We start from the raw sequence: 27,669 nt of genomic DNA on the forward strand, positions 1-27,669 counted from the left end.
AATGTCCTTGTTCTCAGAGAGGTAAGACCCCGCATCTATAAAGCAAATCAGGGTGCTATAAGAAAAGAATATTCTGAAAACAAGAAAGGATGCCAAGAAATAAATAAGAAAAGCCTGACCAAACAGAAACTTTAATAGAAGGGTTGGAAGATGAGAAAATCTCTCAGAAAATGAAACAAAAAAGATAAAAGTAGGTCAGAACAGATTGCTCCTGGAGGTCCCACATCCTCTTAATAAGAATTCCAGAAATGATTAAAAAAGAGAAAATCGAAGAGAGGAAATTATCAAAGAATCCCCGAAAATTTCCCAGAAATGTAAACCAGGAGCTTCCAGAATGAAAGGACCCTCTGAGTCCCCAGAACAATAAGGACGACCCACAGTAGGGCTCATCATTATGCCTTTTCAGAACACTGAGCATAAAGAAAATATCTCATACACCTCCCTAGGTTTTTTGTTTGTTTTGTTTTGTTTTTTTAATAGGGTCAAATGCAAATAAAAGGACCCACGATCAGATGAGAGGAGAATTTGTCAGCAGCAGCACTAGGAGCTCTGAGACAACTCTCCAAAGTTCTGAGGGAAAATAATTTCCAGCCAGAAGTGTACAGTAAGCCAAACTAAACATTGAGTGGAAAGGTAGAAGGACGTTTTCTGGCATGCGAAGCTCCAAAAAAAAAAAAAATCCCTCCCACCCAGGCACCTTTCCCCGGGAAGCTCCTGGAGGACAGGCCCCACTAAAGCGGAGGAACAAACTAGGTGTGGAAGGACAGGGGATCCAGGGATTCGGGGGAAGCCCGGGGGGGGGGGGGTGTGTGTCACAGTCTGACTCAGGGGACAACAGAGGCCAGAAAAAGGAAAACTGGCAGATAGTCTGATGTGTTTGTTGGTCCAAACTGAAAGGAGATCTACTCTTCTCTGGAAAAGTCTGGGGAATGAATTTATGATAGAAAAGGAAGCTTCCCCAAAGCCTTAAGGAACCAAATACCTCCCTTTGAACCACACCCCCCACTCAATTTCTCATTCACCCCAATTTTCTCATTCACCACCCCCTGTGGCGGTCCTGGGAGGCAACTCATTGCGGTCACAGGACTCCGTGGAAGCCAGTCTGAAAACTACAGAGTCCACAGCCCTCTCTCCTTACACAGGGGGAAACTGAGGGCCAGCGAGGCACCCGGGAGGTATGGAGAGACGTTGTTTCATTGATAGTTAATTTGGTACGGTTTCGAGAACTCCTTGTTGATTGATCTGAAACAAGATCAATGACAACAAAAGAAAGAACCAAACCAAACCTAGAGGAAGCGAGCTGGTGGGCCATCGGGGAGACCCAACCTGGCTCTCACACTGCCCTCAGCTCAAGTGCCACCTGCTGCGTGGCATGACGTTTCTAGAAGGCACAAACTGGGGTTTCTGAGCTGCTCCTGTCGTCCATCAGAGCATGAACATATAGATGAAACTGAGTTTGGTACCCCATGGACCTGGCAACTGTAAACTTCTAGGGGAGGAAAATGGGGGTGGGAGTGCAGGGCAAAAACCAAACCCAAATGGGAACCAGTAACCTGCGGGAACCAAGTACCCCACACCCCAGTACTTTGGCGGGGGGCTCATCATTGCCTTTAAGAACCAAGACCACTGTCCTCTTAGAGACTCCCGTAAACTGCATTCGTCCCTAAAACCAACCTTCCAATGGTCTCGCTTTTGATTCTGTCTCTCCCTCTGCCTTTTCCAAGCACTTGGCTGACCTCAAAGTGTTTGTAATGAACGTGTTTAGGATGTAGATGCTGTCTGGGGTATTTGCACTTGTACATGGAATCCTAAGAAACCTAGTCCTTACTCTGTAATTTTAACGTGTGACCTTCTTGCCTGATCTGCGGAGCTGGCCGTCTTAGCTATTCAACACAGACAGGGAGGTCTGTGCAGGAAGTAAGAACCCTGGGCTGGAAGTACCTCTGCTACGTCCTTGCTGTGTGGCCTTGGGCAAGTCCTTTGTTCTGTCTGGACTTTGGTTTGTTGTCCTGCAAAACACACAGCGGGGACCCAGTGACCTCCGTCTCATGCGCCTTCCATCTTGTGACATGCCCAGCCGCCCAGTTTGGTTCAGGACATGGCCCCTTGCCCTTCCCAACTCTTGCTGGCCTCCCACACTCTCCATTCCAGAGGGAACACCCCTGCCCTTTCCTGCCCAAGCCCGGGCCTGGCAGGCACTGGCCTGCCGAGAGGACAGGACGTGGGGAAACCACCCCAGCCGTTCAGGCTGCCGCGGTGAGAGCTGGCTCCTGGCCAGTCACAACAGGCCTAGAGCTACAGAGGGGCATTTGTCTGGGGGACCCATGGTTTCTTTTAAACCTTCCCTCTGGTCTTTGGCCTGCTGCCTCTCTTTGCTCCTCACCCTCTAAGGTGGCAGGGCCAGGCCCCACCTTGTCAGGAGGTGGACCTGAGCGTCCCCTCTGTGGGCTGGGAAAATGGGCAGAAGAAAGGAGGCGGGAGGAGGGGCAGGGGAGCCACACGTGTCGGGGGTGGGCAGGTGAAGGTGCTTGCAGGGGGCCATAGGGAGCGTTTAGGAGGAGAGGGCTAGCCCCTGACACCCTTACCGACTAGGCAAGCCACCGAGAGCAAGAGACTTCCTCCTCTAATCCAGGCCTCCGTTCCCTCAGCTTTAAAATGGGAATGACTGTGCCACCTTCACTGCCGTGAGGATCAGATTAAATAAAATGAGGAATTTGGGGACACCTGGGTGGCTCAGTTGGTTAAGCAGCTGCCTTCGGCTCAGGTCATGATCCCGGCGTCCTGGGATCGAGTCCCACATCGGGCTCTTTGCTTGGCAGGGAGCCTGCTTCTCCCTCTGCCTCTGCCTGCCACTCTGTCTGCCTGCGCTCACTCTTGCTTCTCTCTCTATGACAAATAAATAAATAAAATCTTTAAAAAAAAATGAGGAATTTGCAAATAGTGTGTTGTGATAAAGGAAGGCATTTGGACTCAGAGGGACCCCAGCTCAAATCCCACCTCGGTCACCTCTCAACTCACTGTCGCGGGCCACTGATTTACCTCCCGTGAGTCTCGTTTTCCCCATCAGAGGGAGCCAAGATATGTGTGCCGTGGATCAGACTGTAAGGCTTGAACAAGAACTGACAGGAAGGGGCACCAGGGTGGCTCAGTGGATTAAGCCTCTGCCTTCAACTCAGGTCATGGTCCCGGGGTCCTGGGATCGAGTCCCGAATCGGGTTCTCTGCTCAGTGGGGAGCCTGCTTCCCCCTCCCCCTTTGCCTGCCTCTCTGGCTACTTGTGATCTCTCACTCTCTCTCTCTCTGCATGTCAAATAAATAAAGTCTTAAAAAAAAAAAAAAAAAAAGAACTGACAGAAAGTGCCCTGGCCAACAAAAGCATCTGAATGAATGAAGAACTGGTCAGGGCTGCATTGCGACTTCTGTGCTCCCCCCATAATAAATTCTCATGGGCTTTAAATATTTTATTTTTCTTCCCAATGTGAAAAAAGTTGTGAGGAAAAAATGTGAAGAAATATGAGGTGATGTGAGGAAAAAATGGAAAACATTTTCTTCCTCTCTAAAAGTTGGGTTTTCTTCTCCCCTGATTTCCAAAGAAGTTAAAATATTGTGGGGGGCCCTTAAGAGTTTTGTAAGTTTTGTGTCTGCTGGGCCTAGTGGGGAAGCCGGCCCTGGTCCTGCTTCCGGGTTCTCTCAAGGCTGATCTGGCCTGGGTGCCACCTCAATGTCCTGGAGGCCCCCAGTGTCATCTCTGAAGAATCAGCCATGCAACTGATGAGTCCTAGAACCTCACACCTGCAGAGCTGAGCTCAGGGGGCCCTGTCTCTGCTGGACCCCCCAGCTTCAGTGCTGGGTGAGCCCTGTCCTGAGGCTGACAGCCTGGGAGAATCCAGGGCCCCGGGTGTTGTGAGGTGGGCCTGGCTCCCAGGGAGCCGGGCTGGGGGACCATGGACACTTAGCAGGCAGTCATGATGCCTCTGTTGGGCTCCTACCCTGTGCCCAGCATTGTGTTTCAGCTTCGTGTGCACAAGCTCAACTTCATGTGCACAACTCATTGCACACTTTCTGCTTTACACCCAAGGAAAGTGAGGCTCAGAGAGGCCCAGTAACCCACCCAAAGTCACAGAGCTACCAAAGCAGGGGTGGGACCTTCCCAGCACCCAGGAGCCTCCCAGCATCCAGCACTCCCACCCCCAGAGTCAGAGGGAACGTGGAAGAGACATGTAGGGTGTGTGGAAAGTGCAAGACAGTGTGAGTCTGAAGTCCAAGGAAGTAGGAAAACAAGTAGGAAGCGGGGAAGGGTGAGCTGGGAGCCCCCCGCACACTCCTGGGGGCGCTGAGCAGCACAGGGCAGGCAGCGAGTGTGAGCGTGGGCCTCCGTGGGTCCGTGTGTCTCCAGGAGGCCCCGAGGGAGCGGGGCCAGGTGGGGCTGTTGCTAAACACTCGGAGGTGCTTCATTTCCTTGCCCAGCTGCCCAGAGCCTCGTCTGTTTACCCACAAATTACAGCAGATGCCTCGCTCAGCCAAAGCCCTCCTGGCTCAGGGGCCACGGACGGCCTCGGGAAAGAGGGGTGCGGGGCGGGGGTCTCAGGCTCTAAAGTTCACCAAGGAGGTGACTCATAGTTGGGGAGAGCATCCCATCTCCACCCCAGTCACCCCACAGCCAGTTGGAGTGAGACCCTCCCCCCCTTCACCCCAAATGTGACTCTCCACCCGCAGTGCAGCGGATGGAAGGGCCCTCTCCGCTCTCACAAGCCATCAGGGGCACAGTCACCTGAGAGACCTCGGGAGTGACAAACCTGCCCTTGCTCTCCTCTGCCTGGCCCCCCAGTGGCCTCTCATCAGCCTGGAGGAATCAAGTCCTGACTCCCTAGCAGGTTTCTCACCACCCAACACCATTCAGACATGTGCTTTCCAATGTGGGAGCCACAGGTCCCTGCGCCTGCAGAGTTCCGGGAATGTGGCAGCTGTGCCCTGAGATGTGTTGTGCCTATAAAACACGCATGGGATCTCGAAGACTGAGCACAAAATAACAGAATGGAAAATATCTTGTTAGTAATGTCGCAACACTGATTACCTCCTTGAGAATATTTGGGTTATACTGGGTTCAATAAAATGTATTCTCAAAGTTTATTTACCTTGTTTCTTTTTACTTTTTAAAAAATTTTCTTTTAGAGAGGACGAGAGAGAGAGAATCTTAAGCAGGCTCCATGCCCAGCGCAGAGCCCGCCACAGGGCTCGATCCCATGACCCTGAGATCATGGCCTGAGCCGAAACTAAGAGTCTGACGTTTAACAGACTGAGCCATCCAGGCACCCCTTTTTTTACTTTTTTTTTTTTAAAGATTTTATTTATTTATTTGACAGACAGAGATCACAAGTAGGCAGAGAGGCAGGCAGAGACAGAGGGGGAAGCAGGTTCCCTGCTGAGCAGAGAGCCAGATGCAGGATTCCATTCCAGGACCCTGAGGTCATGACCTGAGCTGAAGGCAGAGGCTTAACCCACTGAGCCACCCAGACGCCCCTCTTTTTACTTTTAAAATGTAGCTCCTAGAACATTTAAAATGACACGAGTGGCACACCTAACATTACATTGGCCAACACTGATTCACACTCTGTCCTCCTCTCTTTGCTGCCTCTCCTACCACCGCTAACTCAATCACGTGTTCACTCATTCATTCATCAGTCATCGTGTGCTGTTTGTTGGAGATGGTGCTGGGTGGTGGAGACAAAAAGGAAACAATACAGGCCCAGCATCTGAGCCCACATGGAGCTTATGGACTACACTTCCATGATGACAATAGTTAACTGAGTCCCTTGACAATTATGGTATTAGCTAATCGAGTACTGGGATTTGAACCCTGGTCGTCCCACATGGAGCTTACGGACTTCCAAAATGCTAAGCCCCAGGTGTTGCACGCACACGCGCGCGCGCACACACACACACACACACACCCACACACCCACACACCCACCCTATAATATTACTTGCCTCTGCTCCTACCTGTGCTTCTCTCTGGGGTGACTTCCAGATCCTGTCTGCCTGGTGAACTCCTACTTATACTTCAAAACCAAACCTTCTAATACATCAGAACGTATGTCAAATGTTTCCCCCCAAAAAACCCCAAACTGCTACTTCATGAAGCTTGTCACTCCTGCTCCTATGACCCACCGCAGTTCTAAACTATGATGTGATTAGGCAATTATGTTCTTGCGTCGGTTTAAACATCATCAGTCTGTCCCAAGACTTTTCCCTTTCCCCCACCCTCAGGAATTGTCTCACTTACCCTCTTTAATGCTCTTTGCCAGCTCAGACTGTCTTGTTTGTGACCCACCCACCTCCCCAGACCCAAAGCTCTGTGAGAACAGGGCGTTTGTCTTTTTCATGCAGAGCTGACAGCCCAGGGCCCGGCTGGCACCGTTCTTGGCACCTGGGAGGCACTGAGAGGCGAAGATAATGGCATGTGGGCGGTGGTGCCACAGAGGCTCTGGCACTGGACGACCAGGGTTCAAATCCCGTGCTCAATTGGCGGCTTACAGTCACCGTCAAGTGACTCAACTAGCTATTGTCGTCATCGTTGTGATGACTTGGCAGCTTTCCCTGGCGAGGCAACCGGCTTCGCGAGGGCCCAGGTAGTCTCTTGGTCACAGAAGCTGGTCTCTTCTAGGGTTCCCTATCACAGGGAATGATACCAGCAACCCCTGAAGCTTCCAAAGCCAGAAATGTAAACTTGTCACCCAACCAACACCTTCATCGCTCAAGCCTTTCAGATTTATCTTCATTTCTTACAAATTTTCTTTCTTGTCTCCCTCCTCATTCCCCTCCCTGCTCAGGCCCAGGCTTGTGTTTTCTTCTGTGGAGCTGCCATAACTTCCCAAAAGGCCCAGCCTCCCTCTGCCCTGGGCCCCCACAATCCTTCATGATGCAGCCACAGCAATTGCTAAAAATTTCAAGTCTACTCCAAACTAGAACTTACAATAGTCAACAAGTCTTCCATGCAGTATCTGATCCTGTAGACCACTCCAGTCTCCTCTCGGTCTGAGCTCAGCCCTGTTATTCCTTCCCATCCCTGCCACAGGGTCTTTGCATGCGCTGAGTCCTACTGACATGTCTGATACTTTGCCCCGATTATCGCTTCAAAAAAAATAAAGAATCACTTCAAATCCCTGTGCTGTGCACTCTCACACCTCTGTGTCCCTGTATCCCCATAGGTCAGTAAGCATCTTCCCTTGGACGGATGGTCGTGTCCCATACCAAACTGAGGTCTACAAGTTCAGGGGCTGTGTCCATTTTTATTTACCTTTTGAATCTCCAGGGCCTTGAAAACCATTTGGCACACTGCAGGAATGAACACCCAGTTGCTGAATGAAATAAACTGGCTAAGTGAATGAGCCCTGGGGAGTTCAGTAATTGCAGCTGAAAGGCTGTATCCTGAGCCAGGGTCATGTGCACATCACGTGGCTCATGCTTTCCCACCACATGTGGCTGCCACGGTGATGCAGATGAGACATAAAGACACAAGATGGGGAGTGAGTGCCGTGTAGCTCAGAGAGAGGGTGAGAGGTGGGTGCTGGGGGTGGGGAGGGCAGGGGTGAGGAGGGTGGAGTCTGAGTGGCATCATGGAGTCACTAAATTCTTGGGTCGGGGGGAGCAGAGTGACCTGGGTCTGAATCCCAGGAATACAGTAATAGCTGATGTTGGTTCTAAGTGCCAGGCTCTCTACTACGTACTTCATGTTTACTGGACTATCTCATCCACCTGAAGTGAAAAGCATATTAGCCTTTAAATTTGTTAGATATAGAAACTGAGGCCTATGGAGGGTAAATAAATTGGCCAAGGTGACCGACTGAGATGGGATGTGAACCCAGGCAATCTGACTTAAATTCTGCCCCACATTTTGAGGGTGTGATGTTAAGAATAAGCATATAATGAGTACTTCTTATGAGCCAAGCATTTTTCTAAAAACTTTGCAAGTTTTTGTTTGTATACTTTAAAATTTTAATTTTCTTAAAGATTTTATTTATTTATTTGAAAGAGAGAGAGAAAGAGGGTGTGGGGGGAGGGGCAGAAGCAGCAGCAGATTTCCCCGGCTAAGCAGGGAGCCTGATATGGGGCTCGATCCCAGGACCCTGGGATCAGGACTGGAGCTGAAGGCAGACGCTTAACAGACTGAAGCCACCCAGGCGCCCCGTGTAGTTTTTATTTTTGTAACTCCTTTCATCCCATAACCCTACTGAGGTGGGTATCGTCATCTCTGTCTTACCCATGAAGAAACTGAGGTCCAGAGGGGTTAAGTAACTTGCCTGAGATCACATAGCCAACAAAAGTGGTGGGACTGGGTGGAGCCCAGGCAAAACACCCCAAATTCCTGCTGTCATCCACTACACTTCTCTGTTCCTGCTCAATGAATGAGCTTCATTATTATTGTTGTTATTGTATTTTACTGGGATTTTGTAAGGTGAAGAAGGGAGGAGTGACATTCTAGCTGGGAAGAAAAGCAAAAGGGAAGATGGGGGGCGGGCAGGGGTGGGGATGAGCACATTCAGGAAGGGAAGTGTCCGATTTGGTGAGGGGATGGGACGCTGAGGGTCCCGGCGCAGTGGAGCTGAGTCTAGGGAAGGCCAGAGCGGAGATGAGATGTGAGGGAACGGCTGGGACTCAGCGGCAGAGGAACTTGCTCCACAGGGAGAAGCCAGCACCCCTGCTCTCTCAAGATTCCCTGTTACAGATCAGAGTGAGGCATCTGAAAACTAGAAGCACCAAAGCCAGGCTGAACTGGCTCTGCTGGGTGCCCTTGGGAAAGTTACTTAACCTCTCTGTACCTCCATTCCTTTCTGTAAAATTAAGGTAATAAATGGAACCTCCCTCTAGGGTTGCTGTTTGGGTAGAGAGCCCAGATGTCCATCGACTTATGAATGGATAAAGAGGATATGGTGTGTGTGTGTGTGTGTGTGTGTGTGTGTGTGTGTGTGATGGAATATTACTCAGCCATCAAAAAAAATGAAATCTTGCCATTCACAATGATGTGGATAAGGCTAGAGGGTATTATGCTAAGTGAAATAAGTCAGAGAAAGACAATTACCCTATGATCTCACTCATATGGGGAAATTAAGAAAGAAGACAAATGAACATATGGGGAAGGGAGAAAAGGAAAAAAAGGAGACAGGGAAACAGGCCGTAAGAGACTCTTAACAGAGACAGAACAAACTGAGGGTTGATGGAGGGAGGTGAGTTGGGGAACGGCTCGATGGGGGATGGGTATTAAAGAAAGCACTTGTGATGAGCATTGGGTATCGGATGTTAAGTGATGAATCCCTAAATTCTACCCCAGAAATCAATATTTATATTAACTAAAATTTAAATTAAAAAGAGAGAGATCATGACTATAAAGCCTCTGGTGTAGTGTGTGGCAGGAAGCAGCCCTTGAATATATTCCCTTCTCTCCCCACCCCCCCACCTTCCAGAAGATCCCCTCAAACCTCCGGTCTCACCAGAACCGAGGCCAAACCAACGAATGATCTAGAAACACCAAGATCCCTGGAGATCCCAGGTCAGTAAGATGAGGAAGGAAGAAGCAGAGAGGAAAAGGTCAAGCTATCCAGCTTCAGAATGTGTCCAGTGCTGAGAAAAAAAGGAATAATTATAATGTAGTTCCTTCTCCTTCCTGCTGTGTCAACTGGGGATTATATAACTGAACCTCTCTGTGAGCTACCCATTAGGGGCCTCCAGGAGGCAGGGTTGGCCGTGACATAAATAAATATTTCTGTGCTCTCTGCCCCTGGGCTCAGGTTCTGAGCAAACACCACAGCCTGCCCCCACAGCCACGGAGGAGTTGGGTGAGGAGCGAGCTCTGGGCTGGGAGTCAGGAGACCGTTGTTCCCCGCCCAGCTCTGCCTCAGAGGACATGGATGTTAGGGGATGAGAACTGCTAGTAAATGCCAATCACTTAGCCTTGCTGATTAAACCAGGCCTGTGGAAGGGTTCTGCCTACAAAAGTCACTTAGCAATGCACAAACCCTAACAGAGAGCCTGAAGAGTGGGCACCAGAGATACTGGCTTCCTTGTCCTCCGAGACCTGCCCAAAGCCTCCCCATCGATCTCAAGCAGGTTGGTCTCTTCTGAGAATCTTCGAGGTCTCTCAGACACCTGGGTTAGAGCACTCAGCACACTGAAGTGTAAATGGTAGACAGATCTCTGTTCCCTTCTATTCTAGGTGCTCCCTGGGGGACAAAGCCTGCCTTGGAGCCATACTGCCAGCACTCAGCACTTGGGGAGGGGGCCCGTCATGGAAGAAGACTCCTGAATGAATCAATGAATGAGTGCGCGCGCACAGGGAGGCTTCATGGAAGAGAGGCGCTTAAGCAAATGCCAAGGATGGGTCAGCTCTGAATGTGCACTGAATTCTCCAGACTCTGGCTCCCTGAGCCCCAGAGATGGCGATCGGAGCCCCTGCTCAGTTCCACGCTCTTCCTCCGCTGCTTTCACTTGGACCCGATTTCACTAGTAAAAAACCCAGGATGCTTGGCCTCACAAAGGATTTGGGGGCCATGAAGAGTCCAAGAGGGGATCTGGAAGCTATGGCACAGAGATGGGGAAACTGAAGGACTCCCTAAAAATCTGCTTTCACTCCTTTTCCTGCTTCTTTTCTTGCTAGGACCGGCATCCCACCTCACTTTACACATTTTGTAATGCAAAGCATACTTCCTCCTTGGAAGGGACAAGGAGTTAAGGATTATTCTAGAAGAGACAACACCTAAGGAAGGACCAAGTGAGAATGACAGGGACAAAAACTATTGTCTGTATCCCAGACCACTGGTGCTGGAAGACATCTGGATGCCAAGACCCTCAGGCTCCAAGGAGTTAACCCCTGGGCCCTTGTCTTTGTTCTAATAGGTTCCCAGATGCCTGACAGGACACATACACCAGACCACTGTCCTCAGTAAAAACCCCCAGACCCCGAACAAAGACGAGACCCCCTCCTTTCTTTTCTGAGTCTCCCAGACAGTCCGTCTATAACTGCTCTCTCTACATCTTCCAGAAACTCTGTTTTCACCTCCTACTGGCTCGTGTTTAATTTCTAACCTATGTGAAGCCAAGGACCCTCTCCCTTGGCTGGTCCTGTGTGACCTCCTCTGGGTCCCCAGACCTGGCCTGTCAGCATCAGAAGGAAGGAAGAAATTCTGGAATTTCTAGGGTATTCCAGGGGCTTCTGAATTGTAGACTTACTTGCATGGTACCTGGCCTGGCCACACGCCCAGCGTACAGTAACTGTCCAACTGCTCAGTGGATTGGGAGCAGTGGGGTAGGGATATGCTACAGTGAAGGGACAGAAGCCACCAGCCTTTTCCTTGGGGACTCACTTGTTGCAAAAGGAATTCTAAGTATGGAGACACCAAGACCTAGTTTTCTGCCAGGTATCTCTCCCTGATTTGGTCTTGGCAACCAGTATCTTCCGTGAGCTTTTCTCAGTCTTCTCCACCAACACCTGTCTCCTCCCTTCCTTCCATCCCAGGTAAAGGGAGCTAATTTCTTTCTCCCAAACTCACTAGTGCTTCCCTTCCTGGGAAGCTGGCTGCACAGAATCTTCCATCCCCCATGTGATTCTCAGCGGTGTGTCCCTGTCACTCTGCCCACCACGAGGCAGTGTCTACTTCTTCACTGCCTTGAATCTAGGTGAGCCCTGGACTGCTAGGCTCACCAGAATATGGGGGACAGCCCTTAAGTGGCAGCTTCTGCTTCCTTCCCTCTTGGAACCCAGCTGCCATGCCCCGAGAAGCCCCAGGCCTGTGGGGAGGCCACAGGGAGATGCTCTAGTGGACAGCCCCAGCTGTCAGCCGGTGTCAATGGGCGGCCATGGGAGTGAGCCACCTTGGACACCCAAGGACAGATGCCAGCTGCACCTTCAGATGTCTGAGTATCTCACTGAAACCAGGTGAGACCCCAAGTGAGAACCTCCCAGCTGAAACCTGGTCCACCTAAAGAGCCATGAACACAAAATAATAAATGGTTGTTAGAAGCGCCTAAGGATTGGAGTGGTCAGGTCCCCAGCAACACAGAACCAGCCCATGACTCCAAGACTGTGTTCCCACCTTTACCAAGCTAAACGTGCCTCGACCATGAGGCCTAACTGTCCCCTCCTCCCCAGGTAACCTTGGCCACCTCAGATCACTTTTTTTTTTAAGATTGTATTTATTTATTTGACAGAGACACAGGGAGAGGGGGAACACAAACAGGGGGAGTGGGAAAGGGAGAAGCAGGCTTCCTGCTGAGCAGGGAGCCCAATGCGGAGTTTGATCCCAGAACTCTGGGATCATGACCTGAACTGAAGGCAGACGCATAAGGACTGGGCCACTCAGGCGCCCCTCTGATCACTTTTAATAACTGTTTGCACCAATCATGATGACTTTGTACTGAGATTCCTGGACCCACTTTTCTTTTAAAATATTTATCAGTTTAGGCACCTCGGTTGCCCATTTGGGTAGACCTCAACTCTTGGTTTCAGCTCAGGTCGTGATCTCTGAGTCATGATATCCAGCCCTGCATCGGGCTCCACGCTCAGCACAGAATCTGCTCTAGACTATCTCCCATTCTCCCTTCTCTCTCTCTCTCAAATAAATAAGTCTTTTAAAAAATAAAGTACCTAAAAAAATAGGGCACCTGGGTGGCTCAGTCAGTTAAACATCTGCCTTTGGCTCAGGTCATGATCCCGGGGGTCCTAGGATTGAGCCTTGCACTGGGCTCTCTGCTCAGCAGGGAGTCTGCTTCTCCCTCTCCCTCTGCCCCTCCCTCTGCTCCTTCTCTCTCTCTCCCACTCACTCTCTCAAATAAATAAATAAATAAAATCTTAAAAAAAAAAAAAAGAAATGCAGCTACTATAAAAGAAAGACAATAAACCAAGCTACATATTCTATCTGAGGTGAAATTACAGAACCAGGGCGACCAAGAGTTTAAAGTAAAACATGATAATCATACTAAGGAGATAAGAGCAAACAAGTGCAAAACAATGCAGGAACAAGAAGTCATAGGTGAGAACAAAATCAAAACATGAGCTATGAAAAACAGAACATTTAAAATAAAGGGCACAACAGATCTGTAAATATCAAGATGCATACACTTGAAGAATTCACTAGTTTAGTGCAAAGTCAGATTAAGACTGTCCCCCCAAAGCAGGAAAGATAAAGAGGTAACAAAGGAAAAAGAAAAGCTAAGAGGCGGGGTGCCTGCATGGCTCAGTGGGTTAAAGCCTCTGCCTTGGGCTCAGGTTATGATCCCAGGGTCCTGGGATCAAGTCCCGCATCTGGCTCTCTGCTCAGTGGGGAACCTCCCCCCTTCCCCCCACCCCGACCTATGCCTGCCTCTCTGCCTACTTTGTGATTTCTCTCTGTCAAATAAATAAATAAAGTCTTAAAAAAAAAAAAAGAAAAAGAAAAGCTAAGAGGGATGGAAAGTAGGGATCCCAAAAGGAAAGGAAAATAAAACTGGAGAGCTGGAGAGAGGAAATGAAGAATGAATCATGGGAGATTAAATGTTCCAGAATTAAACAAACACGGATGGACTCAGATTGAAGGGGCTCCTAGACTAGCCAACAGTAGAAATAAGGAAAAAATCCACACCGATATGGGCTGACATTGAGACAATGAAAGACAGAGAGGAAGAGCAGGGAGAGAGAAGTAACATAGTAATATCCCTTACAAAGGAACAAGAAGCAGACTGCCATTCTACCCCTTGGTAACAAAAGAAGTCATAATGTAATTAAGAATGGAAAAGTAAACCCTTTCAATCCAGCATCTTAAAGCCAGCCAAGGTGTCATTCCAACATGAGGTCCCATAATAAAAATATTCTGAGGCAAATAAAGCTGCAGAAGGTCGAAGACACAGGCCCACACTGAAGATCCTCTTGGAGGAAATACTTAGACAATAAAAGCAATCCGGGAGATTGCAAGAACTAAGGGAAGTGGGCATTTCAGGCAGGGCTCAACGCAAGCCATGGAAACAGTATTTGGCAGTTGAGGTATGAAGGGGTTTATACACCTGGTTTATACATCGTACTAGAAAGTTGGAGAATTCCGCAACACTGCAGAACTGGCCAGACTGGGGAGTTATGGATGGCACCTGCCATAATCAGGAAAGCGGGAGAATCCCGAAGCTGCCCCAAATTGTCAAATTTAAGAACACAGTGGCCAGGACTGTGCGATCAGGATCTGGAAGCTGACTGGCTGTCCCTGCGCGATCTTGGAACTTGGAATCTGGCTCCAGTGTTAGCGGCACCCTTGCTCATCTCTTCAACCAAGAGAGGGCCAGACTTGGGCTCAGATGCAGGGTAACTATCTAGCTAGAATTTAATGACACCGATCTGCTTCTTTGGTTATCTTCTGTCGATGGCAATTGACATTGTTTTTTTTCTATATTCAGAAGTGATGGAAAATTTCTGTTTCAAATAAACTGCTAAATATTCTGTTAAAGATTTATTTACTCATTTGAGTGACAGAGAGAGCGAGAGCATGCATGATCTTGGAGGAGGGGAGGGAGAGGGAGAGGGAGAAGCAGATTCTCACCTGAGCGGGAAGCCAGACTCGGGGCTCTACCCTGGGATCATGACCTGAGCAGAAGGGAGATGCTCAACCGACTGAACTACCCAGGCGCCCCAGTAGCTATATTTCTTAGGTGTCTAATTACAGTGTCAGGTGAGTTCAAGTTCCTCTGGGGATACCAGCTATCTCTCTGGTACTGTACCCTGGGGAGGTGCCAAAGGCATAACCAGAGAGGAAAAAGATGGAGAGCCACACAGACACCCTTGGCCACCCCCTTCTGGCTGGCACTCTGCCTGTGACTGTCAGGCTGCACCTTCGAGTTTCTAGACGGGCAACAGCCTGGGCAGGGGGTGGACTCTCCAAGTGGGACTCCACAGGCTGGGGGTGGGGGTGGTAGTTGGGGTGTGGATGGGACAGGGAATGCCTGGGCCTCCACCTGTCCAATTCCTCACAACAGCTCTGAGTTGTCCCAGACTACCCCTGGGGTGTAGCAGCCAATTTTTGCTGCTGGGGCAGGACTGGAAGCCAGTAAGCTTCCTTAAAGAGCAGGACAGAGGAGATTTTTTAAGAGGTCAGGCTCTGGGGTCAGCCAAACATTCATTCATTCTGCTTTGAAGGCTCATACCTACCAAACCATTGTGTCAGGTGATGGGGGGATGGTGGGAAACAGTCCCTGCCTTCATGGAGGTTATGCTCTGACAATCAGCTAGCCGACCCCAGTCCCAATCCTGGCACTGCCACTTGGGTGACTCTCACAGTCTTCCTAAGCCTCAGTGTCTTCATCTGCAAAATGGAAATGATCACAGTATCTATTCATACTGACAGTGTATGCCAAAGGAGTAGCACAGTGTCCAACCCCAAACCCTCAGAGGATGAAAACATGTTAACAACAACAACAACAACAACAACAATTTATTATTTAATTAATAATAATAATAATCATTATTATTATTGCCAAGGATACTGATACAGGGGACCAGGTAGGATCCCGAAGCTATTTCTAAAAAAGTAAATGGATCCTCTTTGTCTTCTGGGCAAACAAGTTCTTCTTAGGGTCTGTGATTAGAGAGATGGCCCATGTGGAGCATCTAGAGCTTTGAAGAAAGAGGATCCAGTGATCTTGACCCTTAAAATGTTTAGGTCAAAAAACAGCAAGGCAGAGAGTGGGAAGATAAACAACTCAAGTTTCCTTTTCCACAGAGAACTATTAATGCCGCTCTAGGTGCTAAGATTTCAGATAAACTTTTTTCTTTCTTTCTTTGTTTTTAAGCTGCTAACAGCAGTGCAGTGAGGAGACTAGAACTCCCACAGCAGTGGGCTTCTGCTGGAATCCCAGCCCTGCCAGCTCCCGGGCCCATGCTGCCATCGGGCACAAGGGACAAAATGTCCAGAGCCTACGAAAATGTTTTCATTTTTTTCCAAATCAGAAAAGAAACTTTCAGGTTGAAGAAAATCATTTTTTTAAAAAAAGAAGTATTTATTCAAGAGAGAGAGAGAGCAAGCAGAAGCAAGGAAGGGGCAGAGGGAGAGGGAGAATGTCAAGCAGATACCTGCACTGAGCATGGCTCCCCACAAAAGGCTCAGTCTGGTGACCCTGAGATCATGACTTGATTGTGAACGTGAGTCAGGAGCTCAATCGACTGAGCCAGCCAGGCTCCCCAAAGAAAATGTTTTAATATACCAATGCAGCCAGAAATATAACTTTTTAATATTTTTTATGGAGTAAGGGGCCCTTGAAGGCAAAGTTGCCTCAGGCCCAGGAAAGTCTGAATGTATCCCTGGTTGTGTCTGTGACAACCAGTGAGTGACTTCTGTCTCTGAGCCTTGGCACAGAACTAGGGGACACCACTGCTGGCATCCTGGGATCCTGTGGGTGTTACAGGCCGCGAGGCCTGTGGAGCGTTTAGCAGCATGTGTACACACCAGCAAGCACTTGGCAAAGAAAAGTGAACCTTTGTCTCCCTCCATGCCAACTCCAGGGGCCGTCATAGATGGAATCTTCGAAACCAGCCCACGGTGCCGCGCTGGGGGGCTGCAAACTCTCTTTGCACCCAGCAGCAAAGAGAGCGAAGTCTGAATCCCCAGCGCAGGCCAGGGGCAGGTGTTAGCCCCAAGCGGAATGAGTGAATAAAGTGTGATTTGCGGAGGAATTTTAAAATTCTGATGCTGTTTGCCCGAGAGGTTGGCTCACCAGTTCCCAAGACACAAGCTTCTCTCAAGGGGGAGGGGAACTAAGACCCATTAAATGATTGCTGTGGCTTCTGTAGCTAGTATCCTCTCTAATATATTACGAAACGGAGGCCCAGAGAGGTGTCGCGGCTTGAACAAGATCCCACAAGTCCAAAGCAGAGGCCCAAGTCCCTGCTCCTGGCCTAGGCTTGCTGCTGACTTCTGCCTGAGGCCACCTTGGGGCAGGGCAGGCTGGTCCTCCGGTGTCAGCACTGACCTTGAGATGCCAGGTCTCTACCATCACCTGCTCCACCTCCTCGAGGCCCCCGGCGGTTACCACAGGACCCAGCAGCCCCGCTGAGGGCCCCCACAGCTCAGGAGCGGCCAGCCCAGGCAGGAGGCCCCGCAGCGGAAGAACAGACTGCTCTGTCTTAGAGACTGGCGCACCCTCTTTTCCTTCCTTAGGCCAAACTGCAGCCACCACCCCCGGGGAGGTTCAAACCATACAAGTTCCAGACCCAGGGCCACACCCCCCAGCTTTACCTAAACCCCAGCCCTGCTCAGGAATCCACAGCTGATCGCTTTCTCCCCTTCCTTTCTTCCTGCCTCCTCCTGGCTGCCTAGGATCTAGAATTCTGATAAGGCATTTATTTGTTCAAGAGAAAACAAAGAGGGATCCCTCCTGCCAGATCCCGAAGAAAAGAGCTGGATCTCAGAAGCCAAGACGCCCACGACTGACAACCGCCATCAGCTGGCTGGATGCAGGTGGGGAAGGTGATGGGCACAGGCTGCGTGGGGCCTGGTGGCTGTCCAGGACAACTAAACATGCCACTGCCTCCAGGCGGCCTCCGGGGGCCTTTCTGGGGAGGCCTGCAGAGTATGCATCTGGACACAGGTGCTCCTGACAGCAAGAGTTCAGCCTAGGTTAGAGAGGTCCCTATTCTGATGATTTCTCTTTAAGATCAATATGTATCTTTGAAAAAGACAAAGTGAACTTACGTGGCTTTCTGTCTTTTTTAACTAAAAGGTTTCACTGAGCCACTTAAAATCCACTTTACCTTTCTTTTTTTCTAACCTTTCATCCCATTTTATTGGAAGATCTGAAAACGAAGGCAAGTGTGGCAGCATCGTCAATTCCCAGAGAGTTTCAGGGCCCTCTGTAGCGAGACAGCACATGCAACAGGAGACTTGGGGTCCTCCCCCACCCCGCAATGCTCCACGGCTGAGCACATCTCACCCCTGATTCCGCACCTTTCAATGGCGAGTGCCCTCTCTTACTGCCCAGGGTCCCTGTAGCCCTTACACACTATGACCCTGTGCACCAGGAGCAGTAGGACAGGATCAGCGTGGATGCTCTTCAGAGCCTCGAGGGTCTCTAGGGCACTGACGGACCCAGGGCAAATGGCAAATTAAACCAATGATTATGAGCAACTATGGGAAGTGCTATGAGGAGACTTTTTCGAGGGATAGGCCTCCTGTCTTCTGTGGATATGTTCCCCCAACCCCTCACCTTCACCTTACATCTTTGTTTCTCACACCTTCTTGGTCACCCCGGGGACAGAGAAACCCAACAAGCGCTGCCTTTCTGGGACTTCAGAAAAGAGAAAGGTCCCTCACTTTGCTTAGAGGATGGTTCTACCCCCAAACACACAGCTCGCTCGTGGCCTGAGGCTGGAGTGGCCACAGTCCATAGTGTGATAGGGAGTGCGGGAGCCCCCCCCATGAGGATTTGCTGGTGATATAAAACGATTACAGCAGATTCCTCAAAATGTGGAGCACCTTCCTCTAACCTGGTTCATTCTGTGCCTGGCTCATCACACACACCCAAAGGGCTGGCTCCCTTGGCTGCACCACGCTGCCCCTTTCGGCCACTTCACCACGACCCTGCATGGAGACCTGGGGGGACAAGGTGAGGAATGCCTCACCCCCACAAAGGGGGCCCGGGGATCTCTTCTCTTGTCATATTCCGCTCCCGTCAGGTCCCCAGCACCCCGTCCTCCCCTTAGCCATGTAACTTTGAGATGGACACTTACAGGATGTGCAAAGGCTATCTGACCTACCTATATACTTCCAGCTCCTTCCCCTACTCCTGTATGGCTGCTGGGCTTCAGGATCCCAGGAGTTTGAGTGCTCTTCCTTACCTCTAAGCTCTGAATATGCTCCTATTAGCCTTCTGCCCCATACGACAGAGGTACCCCGATCTGTTACTTTGGGCTGACGTTTACACTGTCTCATCCACCTGGGCCACCGTCAGCTACATCCATCTGTTAGCATCTAGCCATCTCTAAATTCACTTATTTGTTGAGTACTTGTTCATTCATTCAACAAATATGTAGTGAGACCTACTATATACCAGGCACCATACCGGTGCTGGGAATGTAATGGCGAACCAAACAGACATTGTCCCCGCTCCCAAGGAGCTACAGTCTAGTGGAAATTAATAGTTTATGTTTGTTGAGCACCTACTACATACAGACTCTGTACTAATTACTTTATATGGATTATCTGACTTAACCTTTCAGAGAAACTGCTTCTTTTAGGGAGTACATCAAACGGGGCCATAGAGGAATGAAGGTTAAGTTAGCCACAGGCTAAGGGGCAAGACAAGATTCCAATGCCTAGGTTGATTAATGCCAAACCACCCTTCCTTAAGCACAGCGCTTTTTTTTTTCCCCAGTTCCACTCAATCCCATCTCCTCCAAGAAGCTTTTCCGGATCCTCCTCCCAGACTAGAGGACTTCCTTGGTCCCTCTAAAGGAGACCTAGTATTTAACTCACCCACCTCCTTGTCCCATCAGGGGACCCAGACCACAGAATAGTAGCTGTCCTTGCGTCTTTCCTCTGGAGCAGCTGCTCCAACGTGTCTACTCAATTTGCTGATCTGACCCAGCCCTTGGTTCCTCCCTCTGGTGTGGCTTTTCATCTCACAGTATCACTGATCTTCCTCCTGAAGAGGTCTCCGCATAAGGTCCACCCATCAAGACGCCCATTTCACAGATGAAGCAAACACAGGTCCTGAATGGTTGCAAGTCCCTTCTACCTCCTTGCTGACCAGGTCAGCTCCCCTTTCTTCCTGGGAGTCTCAGGCTCTCAGACCGAGGCTTGGTGGGGGAGGAGGGCGGGACAAGGGTATGACCTGCCTACTGGATACCCGGAATATCAACCCCCCAAAGGCAGGTTAGTTCTCGGGGCGCTTCTCCGCGCTTGGCTGAGCGTGATCGGCGCTCTGGGCACCTTTACGCGTGCCCCATCCCATCCCATCTCCAAAACCCACGCGAGATGATCAACTTTCCTCCCACAGGCTCCGATGGCTGCCCTCGCGTGCCCACCTCAGGCCCTCCCTCCCACGAAAGTGGAGCAACTCGGGGAGCCCTCATACCCCACGCCCGGGCTCTCCTGCACCTAGCGCGGCCGGCAGGTGGACCTGGAGCAGCAGCGCCCAAGCCGAGCCGCCCGTGCTCCCTGCAGCCCCGGGCGTCCCGGAGTCCCGCGACCTCTTACCTGCCCGGGCGAGCCGCCCGCCCTGCGCCGCCGCCCGCTCGCCCTCCCGCCGGCGCCACCGCGGCAGCCCAGGCTAGACCCGCCGGGGATCCCGCCCCCGGCCCCGCCCTACTCCGCGCAGGTGATCCTGGGGAGAGGCCGAGTTCGCCCCTCGTTCCCGGGGCCTTGGGGACCGCCCCGGGGGCGCTAGGGTCGGGACACTGGAGTGGCGGCGCCTCCCCGTGGTGTCCTCGCGCCTCTCCCGGACCTGGGTCCTTTTTGGGATTCCAGGTGGGGCACCACGGGGACGCTCCGTCCCGCAGGCCACCTATGCCAGGTCAGACTTCTCCAAGGGCCAAAAGGGAGAAAGGACCTTGGAGATACCCCAGGACAGATGGAGGTAGGTGTCTTTAAAGTGGGATTGCGTTAATCCAATTGAAAGATTTGGGGGCAGGTTGGGGTTTAGACCTGTCGCAAGGTGTTACACCAGGTTTGATAGCTCGCAAGGGTCAAAAACTCTGCCCTGTGGAATCAAGGCCCATTTCCTCTATAGGACTGTGTGGTTCATTGCTGTATATCTCCTCCTGAAACCCCAACCCCCCATCCTTCCCTCATCCTCACCACCACACTAAGCCAGCACACCATAGCCCTGCAGAAGGGGTCTTAGAAGAATCCCAAGCCCTCTCCTTATATAAACAGGGAAATTGAGGCCTGGGAAGCAGAGGTGAGTTGCCCAAAGTCACACAGAAGGTCAGTAACAGAACCAGGAACACAGTCAGATTTCCTCATTCTGTTTTCAAGTGATTTCCTGAAAGTGTAAGGTTCTGGGCCACTGTGTTGCCATGGGCCCCCTGTGAGATGCTATCCACACCTTGACAGTGTCCTCCCAAGTTGCCTGAGAACGAAGAGTCTACTGTGTTTTCACAGGAAACTCCATGGTAGTATTTATTAACAAAGATTAAGAAGTGTAATTCTGGGATTCTACTTCCTCACCAAAGACATAAGACAATCCTTGGCTTCAAATAGCTTTCCATGTGATGGGAGAGGCGGACCTGTCCACGAAGCAGGGGCCATGAAGAAAGGAGGGGAGCCCAGGGAGAGACCGCTCAGGTTCTGAGATCTGAAATCTCTGGGGCTACTTCCAGATGCTATTAGAAGCTCTTGCTGGAATCTGCTTGGGGTCAAGGCTCAGCAGTCAGTGGTCTCAGGTTCCTATCCTGACTCCATTGCAAGACAGAATTGGTTTTTTAAACCTCGCTGAGACTCCGTTTCCTTTGGTCGGATGAAGATAATATACTCACTTCAGCACAGTTGTGATGGGACTTAAAAAAGATGTTGTTTGTAAAATACTGAATAAATGGGAAACTTCATATGCTAAGTGATAGGGGCTAGGGAGGGGGGTGTCCTGACGCAAAGGGGACTTTGGCTTCCCTGGGTTGGTCCACCTGTATGGGATTTGATGGCCTTCAGCCTTCTGCCATCCATGACTTGACCCCACCTTCTGCTCTCTCTGTTAACCCAGGCTAAACCAGCCACAGGACACCTACCACATCAGAAAGCCTTGCACACACCTACAGTGAGGGATTTAGGAACAGAACCCCTCCCATCTCCAGCCTCCCCCCCACCCCATAAAGAGTTGCCTAGGGTCAGCCAAGCCCAGTGAAGCAGAATTATGAAAGAGAATCTTCATTTTTCTGGGTATGCAATCATTAAGTCCTCCCGAATGTTCATCTCCGGCTGGGCACTCTGCAAGGCAGGCCAGAGTCAGTGGAGGTCGTGCCCCACCCTATAGACCTCACCTTCCAGGGGAGGTGGGAGAAACAGCTGATACTCTAGCACAAAAGATGGCAACACAAGAGAAAGACAATCTGTGAAAAGTCCCTTGAAGCAAGCAATAACATGCTGTCACTGGTCACTGTAAGTGGGAGACAGGGTTCCTTTAGAAAGGGAGGGAGGGTAAGGACCATCTGCCAGGGGAAGACAGGTGAGCTGGGCCTGAAGGGTGTTAAGAAGAAAACCACAGGCCCAAGATGGAGTCACTTATGCTAGGCCTTGTCACCGTACTCAGGCTTACACCTAACCTAACTGCAGTTTCAGCCTCCCCCAGAAATGAAGTCTTCACTGGTCTGTCAGGAATTTTCTGGTTGGCACCAGAAAAAGTGAGGAAATCTGTCACGTGGGCCTTCTCTATCCCCCAAAGGAAGATGAGGTAATGTGCATGATAAAACCCCCTGTTTTTCCCCAACCCCACAAGGAAAATGACCTTGCCTGGAACAATACTTTTTTTCTTTTGCTAATAATGTCCTTTCCCTACCCTCCTTCCTATAGAAAACTTCTGTTTTGTATGACTCCTCAGAGCTCCCCTCTACTTGCTAGATGAGATGCTGCCTGACTCATGAATCACTTAAGAAAGCCAATTACATCTTTAAATTTACTCTGTTATATTTTTATTTTAAAAAAAAATTTTTCAGGGCGCCTGGGTGGCTCAGTGGGTTAAGCCGCTGCCTTCGGCTCAGGTCATGATCCCAGGTCCTGGGTTCGAGCCCCACTTCGGGCTTTCTGCTCGGCAGGGAGCCTGCTTCCTCCTCTCTCTCTGCCTGCCTCTCTGCTTACTTGTGATTTCTCTCTGTCAAATAAATAAATAAAATCTTTAAAAAAAAATTTTTTTTTCAAAGCAGGACAAGTAAGGAGGTATAGGGAGCACTGGAGCTGGAGCATTCCTGGAGGAGGGAAAATCCATAAGGCTGATATGGTTGACCAGAGTGGGGGCTGAAGGCAGAGTGGACAGGATGAGGTCAGAGGCAGGCAGAGGTCAGATGTTGTGAGGTCTCACAGGTCACTGTGAGGAGTACATTTCATTTCATGGACTTGGAAGGCCAGGCAATGACCTGATCTGACCTATGTTTGTAATAGACCTCTCTGGCTGAGAAGAACAGATCAAGGAAGCCCAGGTGGGAGGGTGGTGTGGAATAATGGAGTGGCAGTGGAAGTAGTGGTCAGATTTGGGATATATTCTGGAAGACGGGCACAGAGGAATTGCTGAGGGGGAGGAAGATTCGAAGAAGGCCATGGGGTGACTGCTGATGAGTCATGATGCCCTGAGCAATGGAGGCTTCCACGACCAGGATCATGGACCCCTCTTTTGGTTGAGCTGGACACAACTTGGAGACCTTCTATCTCTCTGGGATAGAGAGCCCATAGAGCCCCAGCCCAGAGAGTTGAGGAAGCATGCCCAAATCCTGGGTAAAAACAGAGGTCTCCTAGCTCCCAGTCCAGAACTGGTCTGATCATGAGCTTTCATTTATTTCTTGGACAAAATCAGTGCGAACCTCAATAAAGGAAACCTCATTTGACGTGGAGTCAGGAGGCCAGAAGAGGAAGTTCTCACCCTTTACCATTCCTCATCAATTGCAGAATCAATAGAAAGACACAATACCTTGCATTCCCCACAGAAGGAAGCCTGTACTTTACTTCCCAGGCATGAAGAAGGAAGATTTTTCTCCTTGCCCGGCAACAGCCTAGCCAATGAGAGACTGCCACAGCTCATCCAGGGAAAAGCCACTACTCTTAGAACTCCCAGTTTCCTCCAATGGAATTTTTGTTTCTAACAGCCCTTCCCAACACCCTGCCCTTTCCTCTATAAAAGAAGGTTCTTCTTTGTTCATTGGACTTGCCTATGGTTTTTCCATAGCCTGCAGGTCCCCAAGTTGCAATTCTCTGCTATTATGGAATAAACCTTTCTTGCTGGTAAAATAACTGACAGTTTTATTTGTGGGATTAACACTAGGAACAGGGTATCTAAGGTGCCACATCAGGCCACATGTAAAAACTAGGAATGACCATAGTTCCAAGTGATGGAGAATAACCAAACCAACTGTGCTTCATAACAGAGGCACCAATCATAGAAATACTCAGGCTTCTGCAATTTATGGAGCTGTGTGGGGGTGATATTGTGATTTATAATAAGAAATGTATATTTTGGTTTTCATCCATGGTTCCTGGATTGCAGCTCCCCAAACCCTTAAAATTTCCTGATTAGAGCCACAGTGTCATCTTTGGTTATAATAGTTGGCTTTGTCCTCAGATCTTTTTTTTTTTTTAAAGATTTTTTTTTAAATTTATTTGACAGACAGATTACAAGTAGGCAGAGAGGCAGGCAGAGAGAGACAGGAGGAGGAGGCAGGCTCCCTGCTGAGCAGAGAGCCCGATGCGGGACTCGATCCCAGGACCCTGAGATCGTGACCTGAGCCGAAGGCAGAGGCTTGTAACCACTGAGCCACCCAGGCGCCCTGTCCTCAGTTCTTGAAATAGCTTCAGAGTAATAAGGGGGAAATGGATGTCATCTGTTATTCATAACAAGCCCCTTTCAACCACATCTGAGTGCATGCTTATGAAATGATTTTTGGAAAGTCCCTAGTTCACCTGAGGTTGGAAGCTGGTTGCTGGAACCAGCCAAGTTAGAGAGTTGGAACTTTATTGCCCCTCCCCATCCAAAGAGGGAAGAGGGGCTGGAGGTTGAATAATCACCAATGGCCAATGATTTAATCAACCATGCCTGTATAATGAAGCCTCCATTAAAATCCAAAAGAATAGAGTTTGGAGAACTGCCACGTTCTCCAAAAATATGGAGAACAAAATATGGTGAACAAAAATATGTCCCTGTGCCAGGAAGGTGTCACACCCCAAAATTCCAAGGGGACAGAAGTTTCTGTGCTCAGGACCCTCCTAGATTTCACCCTATATATTTCTTCACCTGGCTGTTTATCTGTATCCTTTAATATCCTTTTTAATAAATAGGTAACCTAGTAAGTAAACTGCCTGAATTCTGTGAGCTGCTTTAGCAAATTAATTGAACCTGGGGAGGGACCATGGGAACCTCTGATTTATACCAGTTGGTCAGAAGCAGAGGTAATGATCTGGACTTATGATTGGCAACTGAAGGTGGGGAGGAGATAGTTTTGGGGGACTGAGTCCTTAACCTGTGGGATATGATGCTAACTCCTGGTAGATAGTGTCAGAATTGAGTTAGATTATAGGACACCTATCGGGTGTTGCAGAATTGCTTGGTGTGGGGACAGCCTGCCAACACACACACATTTGGTAACCAGAAGTGTCAGAAGTAAAGGAGTTTACTGAGAGTAGAAGAGACACAAGAGTGTGTTTATCCATAAGAGAATCCATAAGTAGAGAATGAAAATGGCACAGGCCAACTCTGACAACTATATAAAATGTATGTCCATATACTGATTAAGATTTGAAGGGAGGGGCACCTGGCTGGCTCAGTTGGTATCTTAGGTGCTTGGAGATTGAAAAATAGCAAACAGCTGCTCTGTCCATATGGAAAATACTCAAATACACCGAGTCATTCATTCTTCGTTAGCCAAGTCATCTTTTCCTTGTTATTACTACAAACTAGCCTCCTGAGCACCTGAGATTGTACCCCGTTGGCCAGGACCGTGCAGCTCTCACTTCTCCCTTCATAAGCCTTAATCTGCTGTTTATGGCTTTTGAGATGGTTGCTGGGGGAAACCAGACAAATGTCATGTATGATTAGAATGCAATTTCAGAAGGGGGGGGGGAGACAAAGCACAGAGAATTGTGAATCCAGAGAAATTCAAACCCACACCAATTAATCCAGTACAAAAAAAAAAAAAGGAAACAAACATACCTAGGCCAATTGATTTTGAAATCAATTCCTTGTCTCTCAGTCAAGAGATGGAGAGAGCAGCAAAGTCCGAAAGACTCAGAAATCATACTTCTTACTTATCTACAGGGCACATACTGTGATTTTTCATGTAGCTGTTTCCCAGATAAATGACTGTGAAGTACCCAGGGATGCCATTGTGAAACTGAGTAAAGGAAAGCTGGTATGAAATGGGAAAGGGAGGCCAGCAGGGGTCGCTTTCACCTCCTACCAGAGTCCTCAGTTGCCTAGCAAGCAGGACTTTATTAACCCTGCGTGAGGAGGGAAGATTTTTTCTCGGCCTGGCAACAGCCCAGCCAATGAGACTGTTACAACTCAGCCAATGAAAAGCCAGTACACTCGGAACGCCCAGTTTCTTCCAAAGGGCTTCTTAATGACAGCCCCTCTAGACTACCCTCCTCCCTTCCTTTATGAGAGGGTGCTTCTCGTCTGTTCTCCAGACTTGCCTATGGTTTTGTAGCAGTTTGTGTGTCCTGAGTTGCAGTTCACCTTCTGTTCCTGAGTAAGTCTATTTTGCTAGTAAAATAACTGACAGTATTATTTTTAAGGTTAACAGGATCCAGTAGAGGGAGGCATCCCGCCCCATGAGCTGTTGTTCTGCATTCAGGTCAGTTCCCATGTCAGCTCTGGGAGCATCTGGGTGATGGAGAGTAAGGGAGGGAGAGAATTACAGTCGTTTGTAACCCCTGTAAGCCACCTGATCTCCCTGGGCCTCTTTTTCATCTGTAAAAAGGCATGTTAGCCTCTTTGGCCTCTGGGGCCTCTTCCATGGTAAGTTTGATGATTTTTTTTTTTTTTTTTTTTTTGCATATCATATTTGTGGTTTTCAAAACTACAGGAAGACTGCGCAAGGCAGGGTGTCATTATAACATTAGGACGCAGCACCTTCCTTCCTGTAAGAAGGAAAATGCCTAGCTTCAGAGAGCTTCAGGACCCTTTGGGGAGGGATTCCCCCCATGTGTCATTGCACTAGAGCATGGTGGACCCATAGTTGGTGGGATTCCCACGCAGCCCAATGTGGCCTCACCCTTCTCCTCTGAGAAACCAGCTCCTTCCTCAATCACTCCTCAGCGGACACTCACTTGGCTGCCTGGCCAAGTGAGGGGGGCCTCTTTGTGGCCTCTCCCCGTGCCTCCCTTCCCCAGTAAACCTGAAGGCGATCTGAATCCAGTGACTGGCTGGTGACCTTCTTTTTCTATCCCCCTGTGTTGCAGGCTAACCTCTCGCTGCTTGATTAGCATGCGGACGCAGGGAGCACTGGAACCCTGGAGACAGACAGATCCAAGTTCAAGTCCATTCCCTGCTGGCCAGTGTCCTTGGATAAGGGATCTGTTCTCTCTGGGCCTTCATGTTGCTGTCTATCTTGTGAGGAGGTTAACAGCTCACCTTAAAGTGTTGCAGATGGTTCTGGAAGATCTAGCTCAGAATCCAGCAGGTAGTAAATACTCGGGCTGTGCCAGCTGTTACCATTGGCGTTAACATCTCTGTAGTTATTACTGGTTTGACTTGGTTTGACACCAGAAGTGGATCCTAATTTGTACTCATTTCCTTGTGGCTCATCTCTTGCTAGTCAGCGTCGTTTAAGTGAACCAGTGCTTTACAGTAGCTCTAAAAAGTTGCAATTTCTAAAAGCATGATAATTCAGATGTGAGCCAGTGACTCCCTAGGGTCTTTATGATTTCCTGTGTTAGATGTTCTGAGGCATAAAAGGTCCAGAGGGCCCCTGTGTTGGGGGCACTCTGCATCTTCTTGGTGGCTGGTATCTTGGTCATCTTGAAAATCCCTCAGG

At 49.5% G+C, this 27,669-nt stretch overlaps 1 protein-coding gene across 3 annotated transcripts in view; it reads right to left on the bottom strand.

Annotated features, from left to right (window-relative positions):
* The window catches only part of NCMAP (non-compact myelin associated protein), a 41,141-nt gene extending 20,893 nt beyond the window's left edge, over nt 1-20,248 (bottom strand). Inside the window, exons 1-2 of one of the 3 annotated variants that reach the window (XM_047728529.1) lie at nt 20,198-20,226; nt 11,079-11,147 (exon numbers count right to left, since the gene is read on the bottom strand). The gene's annotated coding sequence lies outside the window, so the exon portion shown is untranslated. Of the gene's footprint in view, nt 1-11,078; nt 11,148-20,197 lie in introns of all 3 variants that reach the window. The other 2 variants (XM_047728528.1, XM_047728525.1) reach the window with 2 other exon arrangements.
* Between the last annotated feature and the right edge of the window lie 7,421 nt (nt 20,249-27,669).

This window comes from Lutra lutra, chromosome 4, assembly GCF_902655055.1.
Source record: "Lutra lutra chromosome 4, mLutLut1.2, whole genome shotgun sequence".
Taxonomy (NCBI): Eukaryota; Metazoa; Chordata; class Mammalia; order Carnivora; family Mustelidae; genus Lutra; species Lutra lutra.